The sequence below is a fragment of the Saccoglossus kowalevskii genome, chromosome 15, assembly GCF_978046115.1.
Source record: "Saccoglossus kowalevskii chromosome 15, keSacKowa6.1, whole genome shotgun sequence".
Classification (NCBI taxonomy): Eukaryota; Metazoa; Hemichordata; class Enteropneusta; family Harrimaniidae; genus Saccoglossus; species Saccoglossus kowalevskii.
In genome coordinates this window covers 11,237,709-11,255,700 of record NC_140655.1, presented here as the reverse complement: position 1 = coordinate 11,255,700, position 17,992 = coordinate 11,237,709, and the positions used below count along the sequence as shown (strand labels likewise).

The window sequence follows — 17,992 nt, the reverse complement described above, 5'->3', positions numbered from 1 at the left end:
TATCTGCAGAAAAAAACCTGCCGCAACACGGCCTGGGATTGGCTATTTGAGCTGTTAATCACTCGGTCGGTGTATAAATAGAATATTGTCAACTTGACGAATATTCAGTTTCAAAGGAAGAATTACGGTTTAATTTAACATTCCAATTGCCATTTGGCCATGACCATTGAATGTGGTATGGTGTTAAATGGGCTACGATGATTCATGAACAACTACCTTGCAACATTTCGTTGTACTCTAGGAGTATGTTTATAATCAAATTGTATGATTTTTCGATAAATGCATTGGACGACGCCAATTGTGAGCCGCTCCGTAACATACTAGAATCTTGGACAATCAGTCAAATCAGAGAATTGAAATATATGTAGATTTATTCATTATATTGCACTACTATGATAGATAACACTGATTATTCGTGATGGATTATGCACTTTGCGACACCAATTACCCTTTAGTATAATCACTTTAATCTCATTCCTAACAACCAAGCTCTGAACCTGAAACAAATCACATATGAACAGATCTTAATACCAATATTCACAACACAATACAACTAAAATAATTATTTGTTTAAAAACCAATCAGATGTTTTTATATCTGGTATATCAATTCAGTGCGATTGACTATAAATGATTATCACAACAAATAAATTACGTGAAGTTGACACTGTTTAACCAACAACTTCTATAATACGAACTACCATTCTGGCACAATACGTACAAGGTAGACACCACGAGTTGTAAAAGCAATTCCCGCAAGAACATTCACTTGGGTCAGGATTGTGATAACTGATAGTTGTCAAGGCTAAATCAGCATCATTTTGGTCTAAATCAAGGTTCACGTTCAATCGATATTCAAGCACCCCTATAAATAAAGCGATAATTAATTGTACTGTCCCTGAAACAAAATATATCTCTTACTGGGACTAAATGCGATTCCAAATCAGTGAGAAATACGCCTCCTATCCCATGATTTAATATAAGAGTCATTAGATATTTGATGTTCAATTATTTATTTTTTTTCATTTTAGTGTGACATAAAGTGATTTATAAGTTAAGTTGAATCTTTTACACACCGCGAGATTGATACATGGGTCATATATGAAAATGTACACGAACCTAGTCTACACGAAATCCCCTGATACGAACAAATGCGGGAGGTTATGTGCTTGTCTAATTTAACACGTATTCAGACGCTTGCATGTCACACGTATTTTGTTGTATTTTTAATCTATTTTGTTAAAACCAAAGGGATAATAAAATCGCACACACACCCACCAAGCACGACTGGTGTATATTATAATTCCCTCCGTCACTCCATTACATAAACACATGTTTGCTATCATTCATAACATGTCCAATTTACATATGCATATACCCACCGTTAACACCTTCTCCGAGAATACAGAACAACGCCAATAAATACAGGAACTTCATAACGCTAAATAAGGATAAAAATAAACATCACTTTAGTTAATTATAAACATAATGCTCTGGTCGTTATCCATGAAGTGTTCGTACAACAATAACACGCTTTAACAATAACGATGATGGAGAACGCAGAACACACGTCCCGGAATAGATAATATACATACGCAAGACAATGCATGCTACCGATATATATTTCAATACCTCTAGGAATATATCCGATATATCTGAAAATTAATAATATTATAATAAAATACTATGAAGTTATGAGGAGGTCGGAGTACGTCCACCATTCCTCTAGGTCTTTCACACGTTGCTGTCCATACAATGCCATGTTAACGTCATTGTTAAGGTTTGCTCTTAACAAGAACACGTGTATCTGCCGCAATGATTTGTCATATATATATAACCGAGTTACTATATTTATCAATAGTACTAATGTATGTGACAACAAAATCTCATGAAACTAGAAACAGGTCGCTTTGAAAAACGGCGATTTAATAAATGGACGATACATTGAAGGTTGTCTTGCGTTAAAACAATGTTTTCATGCTCTGATGTATACACAGAACATGCCTGACACGTACCAAGCTGATTTCCTAGTTTCTATCAAGTTTTCAAATGAACAGATGCAAAAAGCTGCAATATAGACGAACATTTTTTTAATATTGTTTGATACTGTAGAACAAATCAGATTATGATTTATCATTTATTTATCATTGTTTCATCAAATTAATACTCATATGTGTGCTACAAGAAGAGTGTTTTCAGTTCATGACAAATCGCAAATCATAGTCCAATGTATTTAACCATATGCAGTATCTAACAGGGATAGTCAGGATACACGTTCGATCTATACTGCATAAGTAATATGTGCCAACCTATATACGTACTTCCGAATAGTGATAGAACGTGTTTATATACACCTAGTTTATATCAAGTTTAATGAATATGTGTGTTCAAGACCAGTTGCTGCCAATGTAATACTGGGTTGAGTCTTCCTGTCGGAGCTCATTTCACTGATTTCCGTTGTTTCGAACCCAAGTCAGCCCCTTTATCAGCCGCAAAAAAGATACTCCTTGAAAACGAGTATAAGATTCGGATACAATTTTCGTCTTTTATTATTATGGTGATGTTGTGCAAAGTTTGAAACTAGCGTGGAAAATTGCAAGGTTAAGATGGAAAGTGTAAAACAGAAGTACACAATGTAAAACAAGCGTGAATAGTTACAAAACTGAAACGTGACAATTTGAATAAGAGAGGTGGAAAGTGTAAATCTAGCGTGGGGGTTGCAGCACAAAGCAATGACGGCGGATGTTCTTTATTTTGGTAATGTCTTAGCTCCGTGGCTCCACAAATATTTTAAATGAACATCATATAGATTCCAAAAACTTCGCAACAAAAACTGACGAAAATAGAAATCTGCACTGTAACGAGCATGTTTTGTGAACATACGTCGTTATCCTATCTTAGTCAGGTCTACATAGAATCAGGTTTACATATTATTATCGTAAACTTAGTTAGTCGGATTACATTTTATGTCATTCATATCCCATCGATTATAATCGCACCAAAAGTAAAAAATCTATATATAGCAAACAATATATCCTCTATTCACAAAATAACAAAGAAATGTCAAAACACTTATTGTGAATGTGGTAAATACTTCGTAATACATAATAAGATTGTTTCAAAATTCACTGTAATTGCAAATTTAAAATATACTTACCTGTTCAGTATATCGCTAATAACTTCAAACGACCAGTTTCGATGATGAGTGATAGAAGTGTAGGAATGTATTTATACACTACAAGTGCGTGATAAATTAGAAAATGAACTTAATTCGATGGTCATTAAGTTTGATTCAAAATTCACAATCAAAAAACAAACAAATGAAGGAGAAAATTACACGCTTAACGAGTCGCGCAATTTACCTTAATTTGAACTCACGGCGAGTGGAAATGAACATCAATGGAAAACAAATACAGTAAAGTAACCCTGCAACACTGACATTAATTTAATAATTTACCTAAACCTTAAAGCGCGGTGGTCGTCGCGCAGCGCGTGTTCTCATTTCATGTAAATAATGTATTTTACACGCGTTGTATACGTCGCTATGAGTCCCATATCGAACAGGACGCGGCACGACAACTGCCGCCTTTAATTCTTTCTATGTGTGCATATAAATGCAGATTACTGTAATATAGTTTTGCGTTTCAGTTTTAGTTGCGTGTAAATCACTAGGGCTTCATCTTTTGTTTGATATTGTTTTACCATTCGCAGTTTGTAATTATTTTTACACACTCTGTGAACTCCAGTTGACTTTACAGCCGTTGGTATATCGTGCCACGTACGCAGCTACAAACAAATAAACGACTGAAGGGGAAAATTACACGCTTAACGAGTCACGCTATTTACCTTAATTTGAACTCACGGCGAGTGAGAACGCACGTCACTGAAAAAACAAGCAAGATGTGAGTGTTGTTTAGTTGTATTCTGTTTCCCCCTGTCTGCAAACTAGTTCGTACACATTGCTAATATTGGTGCATCGGTACGTGTAATTGTACAAGCTGCCCACAGATGGTAAGGATTACTGATATGCAGTAAGTTGCCTTTATACGACTTGTATAATCTATAAAACTTATCTCTCGATATCGAAATCTTTTTTAGTACTTTGACCATGTATATTAAACGCACTTCTTATATGCTTATAACGGAAAGATTGCGTACAAATTATTCTAGGATTTAATATCTATACAGTAAAGTAACCCTGCGATACTGTCACTATAGGTTAATTTACCTTGAGCTTAATTTTGTTTCGGACTGTGTGCATGTAAATTAAAGCTCGGTAGTTGTCGCGCTGCGCATGTGCGAGATATATGGGTCTCATATAAACAAAGATGGCGACTTTGACTGTTGCGCAGATCAACGAGTACGAACTGGGACGTTTCCAAGCTTTAATTAAGTAATGTTCATGTTATTGAAAGGCATTGAAGGAGTCACCGGCGGTAATCAGTGCAAGTCGCGCTCAGGTCAAACCTCATACTTGTGATTTTCATTTGAAGAGCGCATTGGATTGTGGGAAAATCAATGTTTATCAACACAAACGTGACACATGCGCAGCGCGACGACCACCGCGCTTTAAGATCACTGTAGTATAGTTATGCGTTTCAGTTTTAGTTGCTTGTAAATCATTAGGGTTTTATCTGGATAGGACAACATTTTTGTGAAAACGCCTTTTGTTTGATGTTGTTAATTAGTTCAGTTTCGCTATTCGCAGTTTGTAATTATGTTTATACCCTATGTGGACTCCAGTTGGTTTTAGCATGGACGAACTAAGTAATAGTAGTAGTGGTGGTGGTACGTCCATGGTTTTAAAATCGTTGGTATATCGTGCCACGTATACCGGTACAATCCACATTGTTGGTTTATTGCGTGACGTATCATCCACAGTACGTATACGTCATTGAACTTTATTTTACAGCTATAATACCGACGAACATCGTCGCCAACATGCCGCTTGCAATTCAGTTGAAAGTACCTCCAATATTGGCCTAATTGACCGTCGAAAGGGATGATCACAATGGAATGAACAATAGAATACTTATGCGATCACTTCATAGCCTTGCTTCCATTTCACTGCTGGCGTACTAGTATAAACAAGCCCAGATAATTAGCTAACTGTCATGAATATTCCGCAGCTGTTGGAAACAATGCAAAATTCACTACAATATCGTAGGACACATTCTGTAAGAAGCTAATGAGAAGCTCCCCAACGGAATAACTAAATCTACTACCACTCATCACATGGTTTAACAATTGTCAAAATAGTTTACAAGACAACAGGGCAGGGAAATTTAAAAAAGAAAAATCCCTACCCTGCTAAAAAATACAAGCCCTGTTTATGTTTTCAATATTGTATTTACTTTCAATAGACGCACCTGACTCATCAAACTTTTGACCAACCACTCATTCTAAATATTGTTGAGTGAGGGCGCTAATTACTAATGAAAAGGATCTTTTAAAAGAATTAAACTGATATCGTGTATATATCTATATATCTGTTTAATTCTTTTAAAAGATTCCTCTTAATTAGAATAGTTGTTGGTCAAATATTTGAGTTCGGTGCATCTATTGGCTAAGCTTGTTGTACATAGATGCAAATGAGTATAGGAACCATTAATGCTGTAGGGGTGGAGGATTTCATGTTTGTAATGACTGGTTGTAATGTGCTATCTCGTTGTTTTCAGGATGCACCCTGATATTTGTTGCTTTCTTGGTTGTTCAATTATGGCTACAATTTTTGTGGTGGGTGGAAGATGTATTGATTGGTTGTTTTGTCATTGTTCAGACACCCTGCAGCTTGAAGTGGTATGGTCCCAATCAAAATTTGATATAGCGGTGTCTTCTAAAAACATCAAAATGATTTCTGTTTATTTATTACTGTTGTAGATCCTGAGAACTAGCCACTGAATATGATGTCGGAGAATAAATGGTATGCTGAACAAGATTTACTAGTTATTGTTGGCAATATTTCAATTTGAATTGGGAGCAAACTGTAACACAAAAATCTAGTCGCTGTATTGTTATGAAAAGGCGGTGGCACGAAATTGTGCATGGGTGAGGGTCTGCTCAATTTTGAAATCTAGACTCTCTGAAACGCTATTTTGTGAGGTAAATAATAATAGAAATAGTATGTGTTATTTTGAATGTGGAAGAGGCTAGAGATCTTTTATAAAAACATTTTCTTCCAGTTCGAATGTCACTTACTGGTGAGTACCTTGTTAATGGTGGTGGACTTGGAGCTTGTTGTGAACATGTGTTTATGGTGGTGGACTTCTACAAGGCCGCGCAGTTCCATTTTCACTGGTGTAAAACAAGTAGAAATCAATGTGACTACGTTTAAAGAGATGAAATGTTGTTTCAAAGTTTGTCTGGCAATCCCAAATAATTTTACTTGGGCGAGAATACAAATTACTGGCTGATTTCCTATTATGGTCTAGACAATTGTGCCTGCGTAAATCCATAGATAGTGATAAAGGGCAGTGGTCGGATAGATGTGATATTAAAATATTGGATTGAGTTGTATATGTAATTTCTTGGTAGTGGTGCCGACATCATTTGCACTACTACCTCCTAGACGTGTGATATGTGTAGAATCACCCACAGTCATGTCAGTGATGAGACTACAGTCAATGCATAACTGGGAATATGATCAAACCAAAATTGTACATTCTCAAACTTTAATGCACTTGTTTCATACATGCTTGATTTAAGATTTAGATGAGTTGGAATTTACCACATGAAATGGTTGTTCAGACATTTTTTTTCCATTTATTTCAAAGGCCACTGCAACCAACTTGCATGCATCCTGGTTCATTTGCATTTTCATTCATGTAACTAGGAAATGTAGATCAGTGTCAGAGACTTCTCACACTATACCCAACCATGGCTTGCAAAATTTTCAAACGGGAATGCACTCATTATATACATACTACATATCAAATTGCAGGTATAATATTCTAAAAAAAAGTTTAAGAAACATTTAATGTAATGTTTGGTGTGCTATACTTTTTATTTGTGATATTCATAGAACATATCTTAGGCGATGCTTTGACAAAATACACCACTGTGACTGAAAATTACCAACTGCCGGGTTTTCTTAGCAATGCTGTCGAATAACCTGACCAATTATTTGTTTTGATGTACTCGGTATATGTACACGAATTATACCAAATTTCGGAGCAATATAATTAAATAAGCCACCTTCAGTTTTACGCAAACCAATGACCAATCGAAATTCTTGAAGTCAGGGGCAGCACATCTTCGCCAGCCAAGGACCATTTATTCTGCCGAAGCCTCAACATTAAAGCGCGGTAGTCGTCGCGCTGCGCATGTGCGAGATATATGGGTCTCCTATAAACAATAATGGCGACTTTGACTGTTGCGCAGATCAACGAATACGAACTGACACGTTTCCCAAGCTGTAATTAGGTAATTTTCGTGTGATTGGAAGGTATCGAAGGAGTAACTGGCGGGTCTCAGTGCAAGTCGCGCCCAGGTCAAACCTCATACTTGTGATTATCATTTGAAGAGCGCATTGGATTGTGGGAAAATCAATGTTTATCAACACAAATGTCGAACATGCGCAGCGCGACGACTACCGCGTTTTAACCCTTGGCAGATTTCACCACGATTCACTGTATGTCACACGCACTCAAACGATTATACGTTTCACTTGGACTCATTTGTATTACCCAATCAGAACTCACGATTGAAACGACACATTACTAGGTAAAATTTATATCTTGGAATATAGAAATTAACGTGTTGATAGCTTTTTGCTCTGTGAGCGAACTTACTGACCAGAAACACTAAGTGCTGTACCTGAGAGAAATGTTGCGTTTGTTGCAACGAAGACTGGATCCATTCGGGCAAGTCGATGTTTTATCAGTTTCGACAGTTTTTTTCAGTTTACTAAAACACGGTTTGGACAAATCTGTGATAAGTTCCCGACCATCACATTTATGATACAGCAACGCTGATTGATGGCGCCAGCTCCTTAGCGCATCCAATCAAATGTCTCAATTTAACTGCAGTGAAATACAGTTTTTTCCTAGCACGATCGCGCACGGGTTCGTGGGGTGGTTATGCATGGCCGGCTTTAGCGGAACCGTGCGATTCGGACATTGGAAACTATAGTATAGAAAGTTCAGTCAAATCCATTTAGCAGTTTTCCTAAATGGCTTAATGAACCTCAGCAGAAGAATCAACATCTTCTTGAAATTGAAACGGTAAATAATAAACGGTAAAATAAAGAGTCCCAATGAATCTGATCGTTTTTTGGGGGAGGGGGGGGGCGGATCCATAAACAACTAAAATAAAATGAATGAAAATACAGTTGTTGTTGGCCAGAAACGTTACAGTTACAGTGAAGTCAAAATTTAAAACTATCAGTTTTACTCCTTTGAAAACCAACTTAACGCCCTTCCAGTCAGTATTAATAAAGCTGTATGGATGTGAAGGTTACTTTAGTGTAAGCTCAGTGTTCATTGACAACTGTAAACGTATATTATGAGGTTATTACGAGGATACCTCAAAGTATGCACAAAGGTGTACTGTCTGAGTGCATACTTTGGGGTATCTTTGTAATAACCTTATTATCATACATCTTTTCCTTCCAGGGAATGCCGAAATCCAACTTGAAAAAAGTTAGAGCAGAATCAGCGAGCTTCTTTGTGTGGAGTTTACACCAAAATAGGAAATAATGGTTGTTGCTTGCTACAAAACATATGAATTCCAGTATTGGAAACGCTATGTAGGCATGGCCCTATACATACCACTTCTATTGTTGATGGGTCGCAGCATTTGAAGGTGTTTGCTAGAAAAATAGAATACGTTTGAAGTTGTAATATACTGAAAGTGTGATAGATGAATAAAGTGACGGAAAACAAGTGGAGTAACGTAGTCATGTCTTTACATTGTAAAATGTCAAATTATCAACATAATGAATATAACTATAGCACAATTATATTTGTGTGTGTAAAACAACAAGTAAAACATCTTCTACTTGAAGACCAGATGGCTGCTGAATGGCTTCTCCAGCCACCCCAGTCGCGTAACCATGTGACCGAACCCACCCGTTCTTCTATTTTTGGAAGTACAGGATGGATTTTATTCCTGATGTTAATAGGTAATTATCAAGAAAAATGAAAACCAAGGTGTTACTATCGAATTTGGGATCATCAAAATGTAAATATAAGAATCAGTGAAGTCACTCTAGCGTGGATCAGTGGGAATGATATGACAGAACCCCACACCCTCCCCGTGGCTTTCGTTGCGTATAACACTGCAACGTCGCCAGCAGAAACCTCTTGGTATTTCGATGTTGATGGTTGATGGCTTCATAGTAATCGCTGATTTTACTGTTGGTGAATCTTCCGCAAGCCCTTCAAGGTTTATGAAACTCAGTTTCCAGGTGGTTAACATACATTAAGTTTTCCTAATCGTAGTATTCCATGTGATGTACACCTAATATGCCAAAAATATTGTTGAACGATTCGAACCGGATATAAATAAACGACGAACAATTGTTTACAAATTAAAGTAGTCCGGTTGCCAATGGAAATACCATGTTCATTTTCATATCGACCGTGAAAATACCAAAAACATTATTGCATGGGTGATATGCAAATTAGTTTTAGTAAAAATAAGAGACTACCTTAAAGTACCATTACTGTTCAAATTTCATTTCAGTCGGCAAGTATATTCATGTACAACAAAAGAAAAATATCGTTCTTCTAAATATTGTTTATTTCTGCTATTTTTCGAAAAACGGTACTCCTGAAGGGACTACATTGTTTGCTCTCAGACTCATTTGCATACAGGGTGTGGAAATACCGATTTTGATATCAGGGACGAATCAAAATAAACTGCAGTACATATGTAATAAGAAATATGCATACACATTTAAGTTCACCCACAATATCTACATTACGTCCCCTGTATATGTGTTAAAGTGTGGTTAATATGTCATATATCAATTCAGTAATATTGATGTGGTTTTTAAGCTTTCTTACAACAACATAACACATTTTATTGAATGCAGGCATTTTTTGTTTACTTCATGAAGAAGCATGTTAATGTGTTTGTAGTCAGTCATGAATATTATTTCATTCCCTGTTAACAAAAGGTTATGCATCCGGGCATTTTTTGTGATTCACCTTTTCGAAATCCCACGTTGTTTCTACTGGTACGTAAAAATACAACGATTATTTAGTGACGTCACAAACCAGCCTTACAATACAAGAGAAGCACTCATAAACATTCCCATAATGCGGCCGAAACATTTTGAGTTGATTTTGAGCTCTGCTATAAATAATTTTTAAAAATCGACAAAAATGCCGAGTGTGACCTCGAGATTATTAAATTGCTACCACTGAAAGAAACCTAGTGACCTGAATGGCTTATCTACTGAACACTCGAACTATGCTGCTTCTACATATATATGCCGGTGGAATTACCCTTTGACCTATGATGAAAGTTGTTTTAGCGCTACTATTAAAAAACATAACTGGGAATATTATCAGCAAGTATAATTATTGTAATTTTGCTATAACATCTGTAACCTTCCAAAGGTGTGACACGTTTTCTAAAATTACAGACAAACAGTTTTTTTAAAGTACCAATCTACCGATCGCAGCATTCTACTGAAATAAACCATCCAGCAGTACAATAGTCTGGGCATCACTGTATTTATATGCTTTCTTGGGTGTTTTGAGAGGGTGAACCGTTGGACATTGTTTAATAAGTGTAGTGAACGTAAATTTCTAGTGTATTTCATTTGTTTTCTTAGAAATTGATATTGCAACGAGTTGTACTGAATTTGATTGGGAATCCCCAATTCTCTAATGTATCTAACGGCTTAGTAGGAATGTGTAATGTCACCAACACTATTGAACGTGTGGATGGATGGTACAGCGGAAGGACCGTCACCTGCGCACGCGCGGGAATTGAGTTTCAAGCGACGATAACAACACACGCTAAAACACAAAGGCTCATGGGTAGACGCTTATTTGTAAACAATGACACACTATGACCATCTGACGCATGCGCAGGTGACGACGCCCCCGCTTTAATAGCATTTCTACTGGTACAGATGATAAAAAATAAAGAAAAATACAGCAATTATATAGTGGCACCACAAAACAGTATTTCATATCGCAACCTACTCGTGAAAGACTGAACACGTGATCTCTAGGTGCAAATTTACCTGTGAGTTAGATATTTTATACATTCTTGTGTATTATTTTATAATTTTTGACGGTCATTTGCTCTGTGTTGTTTGGACTTACCCTATACGACTTGTGTTATACATCTTTATTCCAGTATTTTGTTTTCACCATATGAAACATCTGTTTACAATTAATTATTAATTCGTGTCAAAAACGTGCATATAATGTTTTCGACACGGTTTATCAGTCAGCTCATGTGCTGAATCGATAGGTTAAACAGCCGATGTCAATAGAGTAGCCTATCACGTCCTCAATTGAAATATAAAGTACAGGGGGAACAGTACTGTGATTTCGCCCAATCTCCCGCTTTTATGTCGACCGCTTATCGCTTAATTTCCGACCGGAAAAAGAGCACATTTTTATGGCTTTATTTTTTAGTTTGCTTATGGACAACACTGGCAGTATGTCAGAATATTGTTTAAAATAAAATATTCCATTTCAGTCAAATCAGATTGTGTGCATAACTTTAACATCTATGAAAACCAGAAAGACAACTATAAATCAATGTGAACTTCAGATAATTTTTAGCAATGTTACCGGCTTGTGCATACGAAAATAAAGCGGAGAGGATCCGATGAAATTTAAGAAGCGGTTGGAGAAGCGAGCAAAAAAAAATCAAAAAGCGGAATCAAGCAAGAGATTGGGTGGAATTAGTACTGTACATTCGCAAGCGATTCCTTACTTTAATCGACAAGTAATTTCTTATTTTCACAATACAATTTGTTATTTGGTAATGTGACAGTCGTTAGTATTCATGTAGGTCCAATCAGTGCTATTGTATTATCCATTTCGACAATCCGGCCCTGCTCGACGATTATTGCATTTTTATCGCAAAGTTCATATTTTCTTCCGGGTCAATGACTCCAGAATCAATTGGGTATTACTACGTTATTTTTGAATGATTATATTTGGTTTCACGTGATAGTTGGCCTAGCATTATTATATAGCAATGCAAACAGGTCCAAGTCCACGGCATGGATCAGAGTGTACCCCAGACCACTGGTTTCGATGAATGGTATGGGGTAATCACAGTGTAGCTTGTGGATAAGAACTGAAAATGGATACCGATGACGGATTTTGAGATGAAATTATTACGTCTAAGAGTGGATTGTTAATGGTTGATGTTAAAAAACGCAATATCAAAGAAAAAAGTGTCCCCATTAATTATATACAACATCCCTTAATGATTAGAATTTGTCGTGTAATATATACTTGTCAGTTAATTGTTTTGTTCTTGTTGGGTATTTTTGTCATGCAGCATTTTGTATGTGTTCTTGAGCCCTTTATAACACGACTTGTGTTAACGATCTATGGTCCACTATTTTATTTCCTCCATACAAGATATCCGGGGGAGGGTTCATGTTGTTTACCATTTTGAATGCCCGTATTTTTGTATTTCTACTGGTAAATACAATCAAGAATACAACTATCATTTAGTGACGTCACAACTAGTCTTTCATGTCACAATCTACTGGTTTAATACAGTAGAAGCACTCACTAGGTCAAAATACACTTGTGAGTTAGATATTTATAGGTTTTCATATAATGTAGTACTACTCACTACAAAACAGAAGATATTCATCTCTGTACTCACGTTCTGTGGAAACTATTCCACTTTGCATTTGCTTGGACAAACCACGACCCAGTCGGAAGGCAATGACCAGGACAGCGGCAGAATGGGACGCTGCAACAGATAATTGTATCATTTCGATGTTGAGATCCGTTGTTTTTGGCGATGAATTAGTATTAAAAACTCGTTATCTGACAATTTCTCTCTTTTTAAATAGCTCCACCTTGATCCCTTTTTGAAAATAACATTGTATTCATATCCATGGTACGGGGCCTTGATGCTCAGTAATTGGACACATTATTGCGAATAATCTGCTGGAATTTCATCATTCAATCCACTGGTATTGATAATGATATAATATAATCATAGATAATGATTTCGGAAATTCTTGAAGTGCGAGATATGACTAGAAAATAGAGAAAATGAAAAAAAATACCGTGGTACAACAACCATACAACCATGTACAAACCAATTTCAATGAAAATGAAGTACAATATTTTTCAGTAATATTGACACGTGTTGTTTAGTATGATGGATCCCCCATGATTGGGTACAAGAGCATAGAATTAAAAATATCATTCATAAAAGACATGAAACCATCAAAAGTGGCCTTATAAACATCCATTTAATTTATAGTGGGGTGGGCAGAGTATGCCGGTGCTTATTTTTATTACTGTCTGACCACCGAATTTCCCATTTATCTTGACCATTTCCAAACAAAAGCTCCATGTTGTGACATGTGGCAAATGTCCAACTGTCTTAGGTAATAAGATAAAACAGGTAAACTTGTACGGAGCCAGTGAATTTGATTCAAGCAAAAAAAACTACATTCACACCAGCAAGACAAAAATTGACAGAAGCATTGCAAAGAACGTAATTGTTGCCTACAAGCTGCAGTGCCCTGATCAGCTATCACACCTTACATCACAAACCCACAAGCACACAATATGTGAAGTAAGAAATAGCAAAAAAACTTTTGAAAAAGTCAAAAAATGAAAAAAAACACACAGGCATATAAATACTAACTTTGTAGGATCTTTATTTGCTCCAAATAATCCATAGTAGAACTAGGCAATACCGACACATGTACATGCTAAAAACGCAAATGCTCATGGATGGACGCTTGTTTGTAAAAAGTGACACGCTATGGCCGTCTGGCGCATGTACAGGTGACGACTCCCCCGCTTTAATTAAAATTAAGTTGACGATTTCGGAATGTCACTTTAAGAATGAAAATTCGCCAGAAATTTATTTATATGACATTACGCAAACATTCATTTGGTGAAAGATTTTTAGCTAGATTTTTTTCTCAATGAGATGATTAAAACATTCAATCTCGGAAAAAATGTATAGGCTAGCTTATTCTGCATATGTATGTCAAAGGGTTGAATTACAGCACATTTCTTTTCATAGATAAAAAATATATAATTCCAAAAACTATCAGTAAACACATTATAAATGAATTTAAAGTGTCATAATTTCATTAAAATATTATACTGAAATTAGCGTGTATATACATGGTACATTATAGTTTGTAAATTTGTTTGCAATAATATACATCCATCTTTACTACTACATGGATATTTGATACTAACTGGTTATTGTTATGCAGATATATAATTTCCAGAAGTATATTGAGCATTATGTACGTTTATTATTTTTTCAGTGGATGAAAAACCTTCTATGGGTGCAATGCTTTTGAATGAATAAAATGCACATTTTTACTCGGAATTACAATAATATTTCTATTATGTATTAAGTTATTTGAACTTTGCTTACACTGCAAGACTTGGGCCTATGTGATCTTGTTTTAATTTATATAATATTATTATTCTGAATATGTATGTTATATTTACAGTATTTTCAAACTGTTAATCAAGTGACAACATGGCAACTAAGTTTATGTGTGTAGCTTTGGCACTGGTAAGTTTATGCTGATACATTTTGTAAATGGTTTAGAGTCCTCCACAGCCACATAATTATTATTATTTCATTGGTGATCATTGTAAACACTTCACGCGTAGGACATATATTAAGCCAACATTTTATTTTTCTAGTGTCGATAAACAAGATGTGGATCATCGTAATGTTGTTTGAAATTAGTTCCAAATTATAATAGTTAACATTTTTATTATTGTATAACATAACAATTACTGCAACATGATGACATATACCCAATACTTGGTATATATATATATATATATATACATTCCCTTATAGTAAAAAATGAAACGTACATATTTCATGTATTCTTTGTTGATTTCAGATGCTGATCTGTATCATAATAAGTCCTGCAGAAGTAGATAGTTCGAGTTCGGAATCAAGAGAAAGTCAATCAGCGAGTGATTCATTTGAATCGGTCGAAACGATCGAGGAATTAGGCGATAATAGTATGTATATATCTATGTTATTACAATTACATGTATCTTGATGTATCACATATGGTATAGTCGTGACCTGTCCTCGTGAAATGCGTTTAATTGATTAAGATAATTATACATTGTGAATTTCCTTAGCTCGGTTAGATTTTGGGAAGAAATAGCTGCTCTAAAAGTTCTAAACTCAGTCGCCGGCTTTTACAAGGTAAGGCTAAAAGATGTCGCTGATGGTTTATTCGAGCAAGTACTATTTGTTGCAGTATATGTACATAAAACAATAGAGTGCGGTAATTTGTAACAAGAAAGACATAAAAATAAAACTACCCTTCATTAGAATAAAGTTGTAAGGATCCAATCAAATAACATTCATGACTTTTCAAGCGGAAATACCAAAAACATTTAATTATAGTTTTCGTCATTTAAAAATATTAAAATTATCAAATTAATCATGTAATATAAATATTGCAGAATGTTAGTTGTATCATTTGCATAGGAAATATAACTTAATTCATAACTTTTTTCTTAAGGAACCATGTGAATAATTACGTAATGACATCGACCCAACCACTGACCCAAATGTGAGAGTTTTATGCACTGCAATGATTTTGACTTTGTAAAGTAGTCTAAGATAGTTTCCTATGCAAAACACTATGATTTGACACATTTTGCACTGTGTCAAAAGAAATTTCTCCTCGTTTTAGGCTACAATTCGACAATGTTATGATTGATGATTTACCGACAAAAAAAGAAGGTTATTATTTCACGGGTGCCATGTAAGGACGTACTCTAACGTTTTTGTTCTTTTTCAGATAAAGTGCAATTCATGCTGTGTACTTGATGAGTGATTAAGAACGAAACGACTTTTAACTATCAACAATGATTAATTGGTGGTGGTGATAATATACCTTTAACTGTATTAAAATATTCTGCATTGATACTAGTTTTAAACATATATACACATATACATATTTCCACTGTCGGATCATGAAGAAAGAAACCCTTTGAAATTTAAAAATGTCCCCAGTCGGTCAAGTGTTAAAACTAAATCATTAAACATATATAAGACATGTATTGTAGCTACTTCGAACACAATTGGTCAAAGTATTTCAAATAAACGATTTAGGACACATACAAATATGGCCACCTTTAGCTCATTTTTAATTAATACAGCTGGCGTATAGACATATCCGTGAAATGACGTGTGATGAACGGAGCTAAACAAACATGAACGGAACCCAAAGCGTAAGTCTCTAACTGTATTTGACCAGACTAAAAATATCATTGCTGCAGCCAAAATTTTACCTATACTGGGAAATGTGAAAAAACAAACAAGACAAGTGACAATAAAATCATGTTGATGATTTCACTACAACAACCGGAGCACAATATATAATACACGAAGATACACTCAATTTCGATTAAAAAATTGGATACAGAATGACGATAATAATAATTGTGATCATTATGTATATTTGAAGATTCATTAAAACATTCTCGCGATACTTGTAAATCTTACGTGTACACTTCACATTTCGCACTGGAGAGGCAAAGTATGATTGCTAAATTCACAATATCAATGGATTGGTTGAATAGTCTTGAAGCAGCTGACAATCTAAAGTTGTGTCTAGACCTATTGATCTTCAAGAAACGACAAACAAAACAAATTATTAGCTACACACAGTATATGACTTGCCATGCAGGTTTACAGATGCAAAGATCTTTACAGTATCAAAGGGGAACTGATATTATAAATAGGAGCAGGATGGCCACTGCAATTAGTATGTTAATCCGAACCAAGCCGCTCACATGGACCTCCACATGGGTAAAAAACGAAGTGCGTAACAATCTAAGTGATGCTTTTAAAAACTGTAAAAAAAGAAATGTTGAGTTATAAAAAGGTTAGTTTGCTGATTTTGTTTACCCTTTTTGCTGTTTATTTCTTCGGCTATGTGTTTGAGTTGGTCTGTAAAACTGGACAGGGCCTGTGATTTGGCAAATCAGGCGAGCAAAAAATCGATCGCCTGACCAAAAAAATAAACACGACTTTAACGGTCTTTAAAAACAAATGTGCCGAACGTTTATGACACAAATGGTTACGCTTATTCCCCATTGCCTGCTATCCGTGTTGTATGAATCGCCCACTGTGATTGGTCGTAAGTTTCGTCCTTTGCATCACAGAACGAATCAGGTTTCATATAATGACATTTGACTGGGCAAAATCGTTGATATACGGCGGGTACATTAGCGTAATCGCACGCGTATATTCTCGATATTCGAAGATATATGTTAGTCGGCGCACACGTACATTCAACGTGTGTACGGGGAATACGCAACGTATTTTCGCGCATTCGGAACATACTGATACGTAAATTTACACATCATTATATTTACGCAGACCGGAAGTATACAGTCCACACATTTACGTAAACGTAATGTAGAACAATGTTGTCTAACGTATTCCTACGTATACGTAGTATATACAGACACGTGAGGAACCAGTGCACAGAGTTAATACTGACACAGATATATGTAGCGTATACGGCCACGCAACAAACCAGTGCATATAATTAACATCGGCGTAGATCTACGTATATTTTGCGTATACTCGGCAAATTTGAAGTGCATGTTATTGGCTGATTTTTCGGGAACATTTGCATACAGGTCACATAATATAGGTCAAACTTCATTTCTGCAACACTGGAATAGTTAGAAAAATGAACACAACTTAACGACCAACGTCGTGGCGTGGTACGCAAGCGTGCCATACAAATAAAACAAAATTACCTTGAAAAGACAAACGTTTTAAACAACGTTTTTATAGGT

The 17,992-nt window shown here is 35.6% G+C and overlaps 2 long non-coding RNA genes across 2 annotated transcripts; one reads left to right on the top strand and one right to left on the bottom strand.

Moving 5' to 3' along the window:
- Positions 1-353: 353 nt before the first annotated feature.
- LOC146733921 (uncharacterized) lies at positions 354-864 on the bottom strand. The gene is made up of 2 exons (XR_014931654.1): positions 721-864; positions 354-497 (listed from the first exon to the last, which is right to left on the bottom strand). It is a non-coding gene; the product is annotated as an uncharacterized LOC146733921 (long non-coding RNA).
- Positions 865-11,065: 10,201 nt separating this feature from the next.
- Positions 11,066-16,104, top strand: LOC146733920 (uncharacterized). Its single transcript, XR_014926563.1, has 5 exons — positions 11,066-11,201; positions 14,650-14,714; positions 15,058-15,181; positions 15,308-15,374; positions 15,979-16,104. It is a non-coding gene; the product is annotated as an uncharacterized LOC146733920 (long non-coding RNA).
- The last annotated feature ends 1,888 nt before the right edge of the window (positions 16,105-17,992 follow it).